This window comes from Malaclemys terrapin, chromosome 1, assembly GCF_027887155.1.
Source record: "Malaclemys terrapin pileata isolate rMalTer1 chromosome 1, rMalTer1.hap1, whole genome shotgun sequence".
NCBI lineage: Eukaryota > Metazoa > Chordata > Testudines > Emydidae > Malaclemys > Malaclemys terrapin.
The window spans coordinates 313,496,599-313,511,822 of NC_071505.1; the positions used below are offsets into that span (position 1 = coordinate 313,496,599).

At 45.0% G+C, this 15,224-nt stretch overlaps 1 protein-coding gene across 13 annotated transcripts in view; it reads right to left on the minus strand.

Moving 5' to 3' along the window:
• The window catches only part of ZMYM2 (zinc finger MYM-type containing 2), a 180,338-nt gene extending 178,714 nt beyond the window's left edge, over nucleotides 1–1,624 (minus strand). For 9 of the 13 annotated variants that reach the window (XM_054015489.1, XM_054015491.1, XM_054015488.1 and 6 more), the window contains exons 1-2: nucleotides 1,506–1,624; nucleotides 525–581 (exon numbers count right to left, since the gene is read on the minus strand). The gene's annotated coding sequence lies outside the window, so the exon portion shown is untranslated. Of the gene's footprint in view, nucleotides 1–524; nucleotides 582–1,280; nucleotides 1,352–1,505 lie in introns of those variants that run through there. The other 4 variants (XM_054015495.1, XM_054015494.1, XM_054015493.1 and 1 more) reach the window with 3 other exon arrangements.
• Nucleotides 1,625–15,224: the final 13,600 nt, after the last annotated feature.

The window sequence follows — 15,224 nt, forward strand, 5'->3', positions numbered from 1 at the left end:
AGAATCACCCAAGCAAACCCGCAGGCAGCAAGAACTGATCCAACTACACAAAGGCCAGACACTGGAATAGGCTCTGCGAATTACTGGATTATTTTAGATCTGTGCCTTCCCCCGTACTCCTACAGGCAGGTTACAGGAAAGATATAAAATTAAAGATGGCTAAATGTGTCACGTTGTGTATTTTAATGTACAATCTAAAACTCTAGAGGGCAGCCGAAATATGCCCTCCCCCCTCCCCAGCTGAGTAACGTGAGAGCGGCAGGAGCCCGTCGTCTGCTTGCTGGAGTTGGTATTGCAGGAGCGATGCCTGCAGCAGCAGCGCCCACCCCGAGGAGGAGCCGCCTCACAGCCATTACAGGGGCTTCGCCCCAGGGCAGCAGCTGCTGCACCCAGGCATCTCCCCCACCCTAACCCGGACGCTCCTCCTCTTACCCCGATCCCCACACCACAACGGAGAAGGGGGTTGACCCCTCCCCAAAGATAGGGCTACTTGAGGCAGAAATAGATACATAAATAGCACTCACAATGGAGCTCCTCTCCTTTCTGGTCTCTGCCAAGGCTGCACCAAACTGGGCTGGAGCCTAGGGGAAAGGCATAGGGGTTAACATGCGGCCGGGGGGGAGGGGAGTCAGCAGCGTCCCCTTTGCCTGGGCAGGTATTACCTGCATTGCCCGCCACTTCCCTCACCCCCCACTCCTACACATGGCCTTCCCAGTGGGTTATGGGGTAACACCCCAAAGAGACATCCAGCTCCCCGCTGAAGGAAGGACTGCACGGATCTGCCCCGGGGCCTTTCCTGGGAAGGTGCAAGTAAGAAGTAGCCCGGCAGCAGAGGAGTGCTTATTATCTGCTAACTTGCCCAAACAGCCCCTCAGCGGAGCCCCCTGCCGCGGGGGGCACAGAGCCCTCAGCAGCCACCCCTCTATGCTGGAATAACGCCCTTGTGCCCCGCACGCTCCCTAAGCAGTTGCCCCGGGTCTCGGGTTTGCCCCCCTGCAGTCGGCCAGCAGCACTGCCGCCTCCTGTCCGCCATTAGAGACACCCAGCCAAACAATACGGGAGGGGAGCAGCGGCGGCGGCGGCAGGATCCGCGGAGCGCAGCGCCGGGCAAAGGAGGGAGACACCCGCGGGCGGGAGGGGGCGAGGAAGCGGGGCACAACAACAGCCGAGGGCCCGGAGGAGGAGGGAGCGAGTTAAAATAGGAGGCGCTAAAACTGAAACACCCCTCCCCCCAAATGCCCCTGCGCCCCCGGTTCTGCCCCAGCCCGCCTCCGATTTACCTCCTTCGCCGCCACCCCACCGGGATTGTCACGGGGGCTGCCCCAGTCCTACCCGCTCCTCTCTGTGACGAGAGGCGGCAGCAGCGACGCCACAGTGGGGCACTTAGCCCGGGTGGCTGTGAGGCACGGCGGCTCCCCTCCCATCCCCGCCCTAGGGGCAGCTCTGAGCCTCCAGCTGCCCCCCTGTCCGCCCCTAGGGTGCGGCACTCCCCGTCCCCACCTTACCCAGCTCCCCACCGCTCACAGGCTCGGGGCTCCCCCTCCCCCCGGTCACACGCACTCCGCGCTACTCCTCCGCCGCCTCAACTCTAACTCGGTCCAGTCCCGGGCTAAGCGCAGCTGCTAGCGAGGGGAAGGAGGAGCAGGGCCAACCGAGCTTGGGGAAGAACGGCCTCCCTAACATGCCCATTGGCTCCCACAGAGGGTGAGCTTTAGCGGTAGGCAAGCCGATTGGACGGACCGTCCGTCCATCGTAGCATCCCGCAGCAAGTTGGGTCTAAAAGCTGCCAATCTTTCTTCTAACCACGCCCACAGTTCTTCCCACTTTGATCCATCAGGTTAGAGAAACCCGAATTTCATTGCCCACCAGCAGCAGCAGTAGTTCTAATACCCGGGTATTGGGGCTGGGAGGCGATGGGGGCTCCGCTCCGGTTCCCAGTGCAGCTGTTTGACAGTAACTTGCAGAAGTTTTGGTGCAAGGCTGGCCACACTCATCCAGACAACTGCTGGGGTGGGGAGAGTACAGTGTATTACCCTATCCCATCCTTGTGCAGAGTCCCTATGGGCAACAGCCCCAGTCGTGGGCTCGGGGTAATCACCCCATGTTCGCCGAGGGCAGGGCAAGCACACCTCATCCACAGCTTCTTATAGGTTGGGCCCCGCCCCCCGGCAGGGATATGAACCTGGGCTGGAGCCATTTCCATGAAGGACAGAGTGTGGCTAATGGAAACCCTCCCCCACAGAAGAGCGAGAGAACGCACAGTCCCCTCCCCCGGGGCAGAGACTCTCCACACCCAGGCCCCACTCAGGAGTCTCCCCGCCTCCTCCACTAAGGACTCCCACCCACGCTGTCGGAGGGAGCCATGTCAGTAGCCGCCATAGCTCCTGGAGAAGCTGCTGGTGGTGGTGGTGGTGGTGGTAGTGGTAGTGGTGGTAACGTCCTCCATTTTGTCGGAAGCTGCTGCGGGGAACTTGGGACCAATTCAAACCAAGCTGAGCCTCAGATGGGGGGCAGTTGGAAGCGCCTCTGCCTTGCAGTGACACACGCAGGGCGCCCCAGGCAATGCCCTGGGGTGGTCCGCGGGGCTCAGAGCGGCAAAGGCGGCAAGACACCGAGAGCCAGGCTCTCCTCGCTCCCTCTGCCAAAATGGAGGCTGCGCACTTCCTCTGCGCGGCTGCTTCCCCCTTTCTAGCCATGGGACTCATGCCCGCTTCTTCGAGGACCTGGAGAGCTCAGCCTCTCGCACTGCTAGTTAATCCAGCTCTTTCTCCTGAACTGCTCCCCCGTACCAAGAAAGGAAGCAAATACCAGCCCTCTCCACCCTGCGTCAATTTATGTCAACCACACTGTGCAGTACACCCCCAGAGAGAGCCTCATGCCTGTGTAAGGAGCACGAGTCGGTCGAGCTGCTTGCCCCACTTCCATCCCACCTCTGCAAGCCCCGCACAGTGCAACCACAAATGCCAGGGGATCTGGGTGGGTAATGTGCGGAGGTGAGAAGGAGCAGAATTGACTGAAGGGCTATGCTCTTCTCCTGCGTGCCTTTGGTGTGTTGGGCTAATCATTTTCATGTGGGGGATAGACTAGAAATAGTGCTGCTTTTGGCTCACTACAACTAATTCCTTCCTAACAACAGCCCCACCCTGAGACTCGGGCTGAAGTCAACAGCCCAAGCCAAACGCTTCTGTGACACCATTATTATATGGTGGAAGTAAGAAAGAATGATTAGCGCACTTCACCCTAGCTGTAGAAGCCCTGGAAAGAGGAGAATACCTGTTGCTATGGGGGAACACATACGTGTCCTATGGTTAACGGCACCTAGGGTACAATGTCATACTGTACATGCCATTTTTGTGTCCGACGCAAGAAAGATATGAAGTGATCATGAAAAAGGTCTAACTCAATGACTATGAAAGGATGACATTTTTAATTATGTTAATTACCATCCACAGTAAGGGATTCTTTTGAGTTTGTACTGTAAATAGTTTGAACCAAAACAGAAAAATGTTCAGCTAAATAAATACATACAAACCAGAGAAATATTTAAGATTAAACAAAAAAATATTATATTCTACCATTTCTACATTTAGGGTTTTGTTGTTTTGTTTTCTTTGTTTGTTTTATGGCTTCTCTGATTCTGAGAATCAAAACAAATTCAACTTATCCTCAATGGTCCACATACTTTGGCCACCCTTCTAGTTGCAGAGGATAAACATGACTCTGGTCTCTGTTAATTAAAACATCTTTATTCTGGAACTGTGCTTAAGTACATGCTTAACTTTAAGTATGTGTTTAAGTCCTATTGACGTCAATGGGACATAAATGTGATTTTAAGTGCTTTTTTTGAATAGGGATGGACTTCAGCATGTCCTTAAGTGCTTTTCTGAATCAGGATTTGTAGATGGAATCCGTAATTCTATTTAATCAGCCAAAAGAGTAACCAATGAGCACTCTGCCTCTACAAAGTCCCAACAAGAGATCTGAACTAGCAATGGCACGTGGTCTCTCACACATTAGTACAGATCATTATCACTAGAACAAAAGAATGTAAGGTTTACGTTTAAATTTGAACATTTGTGTTTGCAATTTTAGAAATGTATGTATGTATGTACTGGAGTTTTGCTAATCATAATTCCACTAAAGGATCACAAATCAAGGATCACAAATCCTAGCTTTGAATTCACTGTCTCATTACTCAAACTTGGAAAAAAGTTATGGCATATACCAATTATCTTTTAATTATTTTTTCAACTGACAGCAGTGAAAAGTGAGGGTTTGGCATAGACACCTATACTTCCCAATTCAAGCATTGTTGTATTGCGTTTTATCTCTTGTCATCCACAGATCCATGGTGAGGCTGACCTTATTCAAAAATACCATTAAAATTAATCAATTCCATCTTATAGTTTGAAAGCACTTGCTCTAGCTCAAAAACTAAAAAAAAAAAAAAGTATATCTCTTCATAAATACCATGAATGTGAAACTGATGTATTTATATTCTCCACGCTACAGCTCTCATGGACAGGTCTGATGTCAGCAGCGTCACTACAAAAGTTCTAATTTATTGCCTGGAAGTAGATAAATTCACCAAAGCTGAACCAATAGTATAACTAATGATTTATGTGAAGAGTGATATCCTTCTATGTTTCATGAAGTAAAAGTGTGGCAACTAGAAGTCCAATGTATTTTCACTGAAAAGGCGAAATCAAATATTTGACATATTTTTAAAAAGGTTTAGGCTATCACAGGAATCCTGTGATATCAAGACAGCTTCAAATCAGGTGTAATAAATTGTGGGATTGGAATGTATGTAGTTTAAAGCTTCCTCCTACTACCGCCAACATTCCCAAGTGTTCACACATGTGAACCAGTAGTTAGACTCTTGTTCCAGAATTAGAAAGTGAATATTCCATTTATTCAATGACTCCCTCTTCAGCCTAAACACTATCAGGATTTACAACACTGTAACTGAGGACAGAATCTGGCCCAGAGCCTGTAGAACTATGACCATTTTCAAGGAGGAAGAGGAATATTTGGATAAAATAAGTGTCTACCACTATTTGGCATATGTGAACAGTTGGAAAGTGGTAGGAAACAGGCAGCTTTAAACTACGTAGACTTCAATCCTACAATCTATTACAATTGCTTTGAAGGCTGGCTTGGAAAAGCATCTGTCTGGAACCCAAATAAAGCATATACCTTTAAAATGTCAGTGCAATTACTCTGACTAGTGTGAGTGAAAATAGAATCTGGCCCCTTGTACAATTTGTAACAAAAATAATTCTTTTCTGTGTGCTAATTGTTTTTCCTTTTCTCCTGTCTATCTCCCTCACAATCCCTCTGTTTCCAGTCTCACTATCCTTGCTTCCATTCTCTCCTTCCTCTCCTTATTTCCTGTACTCATTTCCATTTCTCCTTCCTCAGTTTCTTTTTCCCTTCCTTATTTTATCCCACTTTCTTGCTCCAATTTACTCAACTCCTTCTGCCATTCCTCAGCCTAATCCCATCCTATACTAAGTAAATACATACATACATAAAAACAAAGAAAGAAAGAAGAAACAGAAGCTTATAAATTCCTTAGGACTAGAAAAGTCTTTTTTGTGTGTTTATACAGTGCCTAGCACAATGGGGTACAGGTCTATGATTTGGGTTCCTAGGTGCCCTGAGTAATCATTCCAAGGGGCAGCAGCATCTACCACTGAGCATATCCATGGTTGCTGATAGTGGAACGGCCTTCAGCTATGAAGGCTAGCTGCAATATAACCAGGGAGACATTCAAATAAGCAATTGCAGACTATCTGATGCAGTACTGACAAGGTGTGGTGGAGCAGTAGCACTGTTGCCCCTATAAAATACCACAAAAACCCAAACACAGTACTGGACATGGCAAATGTAGGCTGCAATTAAATAAGCCTGCAGCCAATCCTAACCAAAGTGGCATGCAATTGACCTAACAGAAGGGATTCTGGAAAGGCTGATGATCCCCAATGGGTCAATGATATTTGCTCATAGAAGATATTTGGGGGCCTCCCTGTGAAACTACCTGCTAGTACAACCTGACATGGAAAGTTGTACAGTATAATTAAACCTGCAAAGAAGCCTTGCAATCTGACTAGCAATCAGAGCTTCCTTGTACCCAGGCAAGACAGTGTAAAATGGAGTACTGGGTGCACTGATGTGGGTGACCAGGCATTCGGTATAAAATCGATTACTGGAAAATTGGAAAAAGAATATAGCTGATTAACCAGAACTATAGATGAGATGATGAGAAGGATGAATTTAAAAATAGCACAATTAATTGAGATCCTAGGTATCCAAAGAAGAGTGGAAGTTTTACAATGCTGTGCCTGTTGTGACAGCAAAAGATGGAAGGTGGTGGTTGACAACCTCCATATTGGAGATGTCACTCGAAGAAGAAGAAAAAGGTGTTACTGCAATTAATGATAATAATAATAAACTATAAACCAGACGGCCGTGAACTGTGGTCACTGGGAGCTGCAGGGGGCTGTGCCTGCAGATGGTCATTGTAAACATTGTCTCGTGGCCCACCAGCAGATTACCCTGATGGGCCGTGTGCAGCCCATGGGCCGCAGGTTGCCCACCACTACCTTATAATCACTTAAAATCTACCTTTTATAGTTAACAAACTTGTTTTTATTTATTATTAAACCCAGTTTGTGCAATCCATATCTGGTGTGGGGGGCAAGAAGCTGTGCATATCTTTCTTCACATTGAGGGAGAGGGCGAATTTTTGTGAGCTTGCACTGTGCACATCTTTCTAAACAACGCAAGACAATATACCTTTGGGTCTGCACTCCAAGGAAGATGAGCACCTGAGTGCTGGGGCAAGTCCCTTAAGCTGAGTCTTCCCAGAGCTGATCTCAGTGTCTGTGTCTTTCTGCAGCTGGATGTGGCCCTTCCTGTGTTGTGCTAGAGGAGGCTTAAGAGCCTGTCTCAGCAAGACAGGGCAAAGGGGGCCCAGGCTGGCAGAACAGGTGGGCTCAGTGGTATCCTTGTACATCAGGTGGCACCTTAAAGTGAGACAACCCGTCACATACACAATTAACAATATGGGCCCATCACACCTTAATCACTTTGTTTGTATGCTTTAATCATTTCCTCTACCCTTCTCTGTTTCATTGAGGTGCATTAGGCATTTGAGCTGTTTTTTAGACTTAAGCTCTTCATGACAGGCATCTTATGTTTGTATGTGTTTACACAGTACCTAAAGCAATGGGCCCCCAATCCTGATTGGGGTCTCTGGGCACTAACACAATCTTGAAAAAAATTGAAATTGCTTTCAACAATACGTTACCTGTATTTTTCATTATGTGTTTTAAGTAGGCTTGTAAGGATTAGATCTTTATCAGTAAATGGTGATAAATATCAATTTCACTATACATTCACAAACTGACGAAAAATATATTTCCATTAATAGTAACAGATATTTACGGATAAGCAAAGTAAGAAAAATGCTGCTTGAAAACTTATTAGAGTTTGATTTAAGACTACTTATACACTTGTTCATTAGCCCGTTCATTTATAAGCTGACCCCCCAAGATGGATAAGTAAAAATAGCAAAAACTGTATGACCCTTTCATGAGCCGACCCTATATTTCAGGGATTGGAAAACTTTGGCTCCCAGCCCGTTGGGGTAAGCCGCTGGCGGATCGGGACATTTTGTTTACCTGGAACGTTCACAGGCACGGAGCCCCTCAGCTCCCTGTGGCCACAGTTGCCGTTCCCAGCCAATGGTCACTCCCCGCAGCTCCCATTGGCTGGGAACGGCAAACTGCGGCCACAGGGAGCTGAGGAGCTGCGTGCCTGTGAATGTTACAGGTAAACAAAATGACAATGTATTAGATATTCAATTCAATGATTCCATAGAGTTTAAAATCATCAAATTTTGGTGTAGACCCGTTTATAAGCTGACCCCCACTCTTTGATGCGTCACTTTTTTACCAAAAATATTCGGCTTATGAACAAGTATATATGGTATTTACTTTGTATATTTTGACATTGACAATTTGTGTTTTAATGGTTACAAATCTTTAACGTTTTGAATCTCAACTTCTACTGTCATTAAATAATTATTATCTGACTCCACACATTGTCTGACCCCATCATAACTTCCTGCAACTGTGAAAATTTAACTAAATACCAATTAGGAAAAATGCTTAAAAATGAATATCAATATTATCTGTCAAACGTATTAAAAATGAATTATGCCAAGCCTAGTTTTAAGCTACATATATATGTTTCATGATATTTATAAAAAAATTAATATGTATCCAAATATATATTACATTCAAGTGTTTTCATTGAATGTGTCTTATTTAACCAAAAATGATATCTCAAAACATCATATAATGTGACATTATGCACTCTATAGTAGGTTACTATACATTACATGGTATAATATGCCTTTAAATAACCTTTGCACTACATCCCATATTTCAATTTTGGAAAAGTGTGTGTTAGAAACTGTAGTTCCAAACATACACACCTTTCTCAAAGAAGGCAACTATACATATTCTGATATTGTCTAGGCTAATATTGCAATACCTATCCAATATTCTTAAATAAGTTCTATTCAGTTATGCAATGGTCAAAATTACATTTACTTGTGAAATAGAATCAAAATGCAAACTTTACCATTTTTGTTTTAAGAACAGGAGTACTTGTGGCACCTTAGAGACTATAAAATTTATTAGAGCAGTAGTCCATGAAAGCTTATGCTCTAATAAATTTGTTAGTCTCTAAGGTGCCACAAGTACTCCTGTTCTTTTTGCGGATACAGACTAACACGGCTGCTACTCTGAAACCATTTTTGTTTTGTTACATTTTCCTTTCTTCTTTTCTTTCAGAGTAACAGCCGTGTTAGTCTGTATCCGCAAAAAGAAGAACAGGAGTACTTGTGGCACCTTAGAGACTAACAAATTTATTAGAGCATAAGCTTTCATGGACTACAGCCCACTTCTTCGGATGCATAATTGAAGAAGTGCATCCGAAGAAGTGGGCTGTAGTCCACGAAAGCTTATGCTCTAATAAATTTGTTAGTCTCTAAGGTGCCACAAGTACTCCTGTTCTTCTTCTTTTCTTTGTTGTTTGTTTGACAAGTCTTGTAGTGCTCATTGAAAATGGAAGAAATTGCTAACAGAAATGGCACTAATAAAGAGATACTACTATAAAATGGTAATAATAAAATGCAAACTGGAGTATACTTTCTCTGTGTCCCAACTATTGAAATCCTGGTCAGCTCTTACTTTGGTTATTGCAACCTCCTCTTCTCTGGTCTCCTTACCTCTGCCTTCTCTCTCCAGTCTATCTAAAACACTGACACTAAAGTTATCTTCCTATCCTGTCACTCTAATCATATTCCCTTTCGCTTCCTTGTATCCATCTATCTATGGTTTACTCTCCTTTTCTGCTTCAAGTTCAAGCTCCTCTGGCTAAATTTCAATGCTCTGCACTGCTACATCACTGCCTACATTTCATCTAATTCTCTCCTCTTTCCCCCTTTGTTCTGACCAATTCCCTCTCCTTAGGGCTCCCCAGGGTCAGACTGAGTTTGTATGCAGTAGTACACAGTACCAGCATTTTTCATTTGGCCTCATCAGTTGCTGCAGAAGTTATGCTTTAGTTTAAAAGAAATGAAGTTTCTGAACCTTATGATTGCAACAGATCAAAATATAAAACAAATGCAGGGCTATCCAATTGAGTTTTCAGATAGACAGAAACAATGAGTCCGTGTCTCATTACACAAACATAAATCATAAGTACGGTAACTTAATTTAAGTCAATGGAGTCATACCAATGTAAAACTGATGTAAATGAGAAAAAATTCAGGGCCAATAGGTCTAAGACAGGTGTGAAATGCTCTTATTCAGCTCAACAGTGTGGTGACTCTGAAGTCTCTTGATAAAAAATTAACTGTTAACATTAACTATTTAATTGTTGGTTAGTTTAGCAGAAACATCCATATCTTCTGGGACTGTGTGCAGATTCTCGGATTGAGCAAGGTGCTTGTATAGAGTAACCACTTTTTTCCCCACTCCAACCTCCATGTACTCCATTTAACTCATTTTCCCTCTATCTTTTTCATGTCTTTTTTCACACAGTCCCCTTGCCTTGGAACAGCCTCCTTCTTCCTGTGTAAGAAGTGAGCTCCTTGATCTTTTTAAAATCCCACTTCTTCCTAGGTTTTCCTTGATGATTCTCTAAAATGCTATTTGCTTTCACTCTTGTTTCTTTCTATATTAGGCTGTAAGATTCACAGAGTAAAGACTGTATCTTCTTATGTGTTTTTCAGTTCAGTGCTGCAAGGAAGAAGAGGCAGTGACATCAGTATGGTGATAATATTGAACATTTATTTTCCTTAAACTTAGATTGTGCTATGTTTTGACGTTCACAGTGCCTGTTGTACACAATTGCCGAGGGGCCCGAGTGATTTAAAAGGGCCAGGGGGACCCAGCCGCCACCATTGATTGCTGTGGCAGGCCACAGGGCTCCTAGGTGCATGCGAGCACTCAGGGCTCTGTGCTTTGGGGGGCCCAGCGAGCTGGCGCAATTGACCAGTGACATCGGTCCTGGAAGTGATGGATTTGTCACTTCTGCCCCAGTCCCTGCCCCCCCAGGGACCGCCCTGGCCCTGGGGCCTGGAATTGCTGTCGGCAGGCCTGGCAGGCACTGACTCTGGAGCACCCATGGAAAAAAATTAGTGGAGGCTTAGTAACCCCCTTCTCCCCAGCACCTGCCACCCATTGGCGGCTCCGCCGATCAATTCCTCTCCCTCCCAGGGCCTCCTGTCCGCTGCAATCAGCTGTTCCATGGCATGCAGGAGGTGCTGGGGGGAGGGGAGCAGTGGACAGGGTGCACTCAGGGGAGGGGGTGGAACTGGGCAGGAAGAGGCGGGGCGGGGGTGAGGGCTTGGGAGAAGGGGTGGGGGTGGGGTCTGGGGCAGAGCAGGGGGTTGAGCACTCCTGGGGCCCGGAAGAACCCAGCACCTGTGCCAGATAGCAAATGTGAAAAATCGGGACAGGAGTGGAGGGTAATAGTTGCCTATATAAGACAAAACCCCTAATATTGGAACATCTGGCCACTCTGTGTACACAGGGCTTGAATGAAAGTCAGTTGATTGAGGCTCTGTCTGGAGAAGACAAGAGCTGGATAATGGAGAAAACATTAGAAGGAGATGGTAGAAGGTAGTATCTTTAATTGAAGGGCTAGTACTGCCTGCTTTTTGTTAATCAGGTTCACAATAGAGCTGTTCTTTTGGTTGGTCCCGGAATGCCAATTATCAACAATAGTTAAAGCTTGATGGGGGAGAAAAATCACACAAAAAATGAAATTTTGAAGTTGTTTTCATTTTGAAGGGCTTGAAACAGAGCTGTTTTTCAAAATTCTTCATGAGATTTTTAATAGAACGTTTTATCACCTTTTTATCAAAAATATAACTGTTGTAAATAGTTAACGTTTCCTTTACTGAAAACTAGGTTTTGTGTCCAGAAAGCTAGAATTTGTTCAGCTTTCTATCCACCCATCTTGATATTTTGTAACCACCTTCGCACTGGCCTCCCCAACATCTCACTTTCCCTATACATAACATATCTCATAAGATCAACTTCCGTGCTCATTGCTCTGACAATTCCTCTTTTGAATACTCCTCTGGCTCCCTCTTTATCACTGAATCAAGTTCAAGCTTCTTGTCTTTATCTTCAAGGCCTCTCAATAATTTGCCACTTCCTTTTTACTTGCTGATGTATTTTATTGCTCCCTCGCTCCATAGCCTTTTCTATCCCACTAAAAATGACATCGTCCACCACCTTTCACACAAACATTTTCACATTTTATTCCACACTACCTTTACTCATGGTATGTTCTTCCTGAACTGATCAGTACAGCTATTACTGTCTCTTCCTCCTTCCAATCCCTTCTCAAAATCCACTTCTGCTACAATTCCTACAAGAAATCAGACAATGTATAAAGGGGGTGGGGCAAGGCTTCCCTCCCTCCCAGACAGCATAGATAGGTGTTTGGGGTTTTTAGACCTAAACCCACCTGGTAAGAATTCAGATAGTGTTCAGGTGACTAGGTGGATGACTCAAAAGGAGCTCCAAGTCCAGTCAGGGAAAGCTGCTGAAGCCACCTCCTGGAGGAAAGAAGTTAACCAGCCCACAGTCCCAGGAAGGATAGCTGTGTAACCCCTAAACTTGAGGGGCAAGTTATGGGCTAGGGAGGCCACGATTTAAAGACATAGTCCCAAGGAGGAGGACTTAAATCGTTACCTTAAATTACCTTAAATCTGAGGGATAAGCAGAAAGGGGACTGAATGCTGTTGAATAAACTAACCCCAGGAGAGGGAAAATATTGTTTCAAAGATCTTGGCTGTGACTTGATTGCTCTGGGGGAACTCAAAAGGAAACTGAGGCAAGGTGCCTGTAGGGCCATTGCAAGCCACAAGGGGGATGACTTGGAACAGCATTTGTCTACAATAATACGAATTAATTTTAAAAATCCCATTTAAGCATTTCAAAAATTCAGCTGCGCACAACTGGCCTGAGTGTACATATAGGCCTTACTGCATATTTTGAAGGTCATGAAACTTAGACTCTGTTGGATCAGTGGAAAAAATTAAATTCTAGAGAAAAGTTCCTCTACCATCAGACACAAAGGTATGAATGTAGAGGCTAAGTCTGTTAGCAAGAGCATTTAAGCCAATTTTTATTGCTAGGAAAGAGCATGAAGAGAGAAGCCGCCATTATGCTAGCCAGGTAGGCTTGAAATTCAACACCATGAATTGCATCTGGAAATCAGCTGAAAATAGTGCAGTCTACAAAGCATATACATATTATTTATTATATACTGTTGTGTATAGAGACACCAAGCAGAGATATTTGCACAGGGCTAGGAACTATACAAACATAGTGCCCTAAAGTGCTTACAATCTAAAAAAGATGAACAATATATGATGAAGCACTGAGGATAGGGCGACAATCAATCATATATTTTAGGTGGTGCTAGTGACAAAAAAAGTTTAAAAATTCATACAGCTCTTTCATTAAGAAGTTCTAGAACTTCATGCTTTGGAGACAGGAGTTTACATTTGGCAGACAACTTGCCCTAGTGTTGGGGATATGCCTCTTCCAGTTCCTGTGAAAATTCACCCAAATTTGGCAAATTTATAAGTCTCTGAAAAATCTCAGTTTGCATATGCTCAGTAGAGACTAGTTAGAGTTTGAGCAGCTAAAATTTCCAAAGATTCAGTCTCTATTGAGCATGCTCCAACCTAGGACTGCAGGCCAGACTGCAATTGCTCCTCCAGGCAACTAGGGCTGATACAGTGCCAGGCACAGGAACTGAGAGTAGGGAGACAGTCTCTCCTGTGCTCTCAGTGCTACCCCTTCTGCTGCCCAGGCAGTAAGGAGGAAGAAGCCTGACTGGAATACAGAGGAGTGAAGAGTCAGACCTTGGGGCAAGGGAGTGGCAATGGGGGAGACTGGTACAAGGTGTGCATGTGACATTCTATACCTTGGGGGAGCTCCCTCTAACCCCCATATTCCTCATTTATATATAATTGTGATATTGCATATAAAGCAGGCCGTGTGAGGTATCAGGAGAAAGGTTATAATCTGCTGAAAGTCATTTTTCTATCTAAATATATATATCATTAATGCATATGAAGTTATGAGGATGTGTTGTATGATCGTCACTAAAATATGTTGTTGGTTTGGGAAGCGCCCAGATACCACCGGGTGGGTGCTGAACAGAAATCACCAGCCATTGTCCAGCATACAAGGAGCTACAATGACTCACCTGCACATGCAATGACTCACCTGCATAAGGCCACAGCAGGGGAATTGCTCAACCTTGCCTGGGGACTCAGCAATGCCCACAAGACATGCCTGGACTTGTGTTCTCCAGGCACATGGACTAAGGGTATAAAACAGAACACAGTGGCCACATGCTTACCCTTTCTCATGCCCCCACTTATGCTGCAAGCAACAAAGACACTCAGAAGAAGACTGAAGACTCCAACAGTGGAGACTGGCCCACGTTTAAGGGACAAACCTGTATATTAAGGAGTGCAATATCCACTGGGGTGAGAAAAACTGCTTAATCTAAATGTTGCTCAGTCTAATAGGATTGAGAGTTTAGACTGTGTACTTATATTTTCTTTTCTTTTGGTAACGAACTCTGACTTTTTGCCTATTGCTTATAATCACTTAAAATCTATCTTTTGTAGTCAATACATTTGTTTATCTGTTTATCTTTACCAGTGAGTTTGCCTGAAGTGTTTGGTAAGGGTGCTTGCTCAGGTTTGTGTATATCCACTTTCCATTGATGAAGTGGTGAACCATTAATAAATTTGAACTGCTAGTCTTGAGCAGTGCAAGATGGTATATTCTTGAGGTACAAGGCTGAGAGCTGGGGGGATTTGACTGGTGTCTTACTCTATGTGATTCATAAGTGGCTCTGGGAGGATTCATGCTGGGTGTGGGGCTCCACATGCTATTGTGCTGAGTGATCACAGCATCTGTAGGGGGTTTTGCTGCTTGTCACTAGCAAAGTGTTGTGAGAGACAGCCCAGGCTGGAGAGATTAGGGGGCACGGCAGTCCCACAGTCCCAGGCTGCATCCCAGGGATCCCATCACAGTGGGGGACTGGAATTGGGACAAGGAGTCAAGGGGTAGGGGACTGGGATGTGGAGCCCAGGGTCTGCTAGTAGGGGACTAGGATGTGGAGCAGAGGGAGGAAGGGAAAGGGGGAGACTCAGACTGGGACAAGGACATGCCGGAGGGGCAGGGGCAGAAAGGATTGGACTGGGCAGCACAGAAGAAGAAGGGCCTGTGATCACTAAAACACACTCCTCTCAGAACCTGGAATAGGAATCAGGATTTCTGAGGTTGAGCAATCCTCTTCTAGCAGCAGATAGCTGTAAAATCCACTGGAAAAATGTGTACCTCTAATGGCTAGTCCACACAGAGGATGACAACTTACTGTTGCTCATAGTTACTTTATTTTCAAGTGGCAGAGGTCTCGTCTGTGCATCTTAACATAACTCCTTACATATTATCCATATGTACATGATGATCAGTGTGACACAAGCTTTCAATAGAAACCTTACATGACACCCTTTGACAAACTATTATGTGTAGAGACCAGACCATGGGGAGCCCTGAAACCCTATGTGCCTCTATGCCCTCTGCCAGTCAGCACCAAGA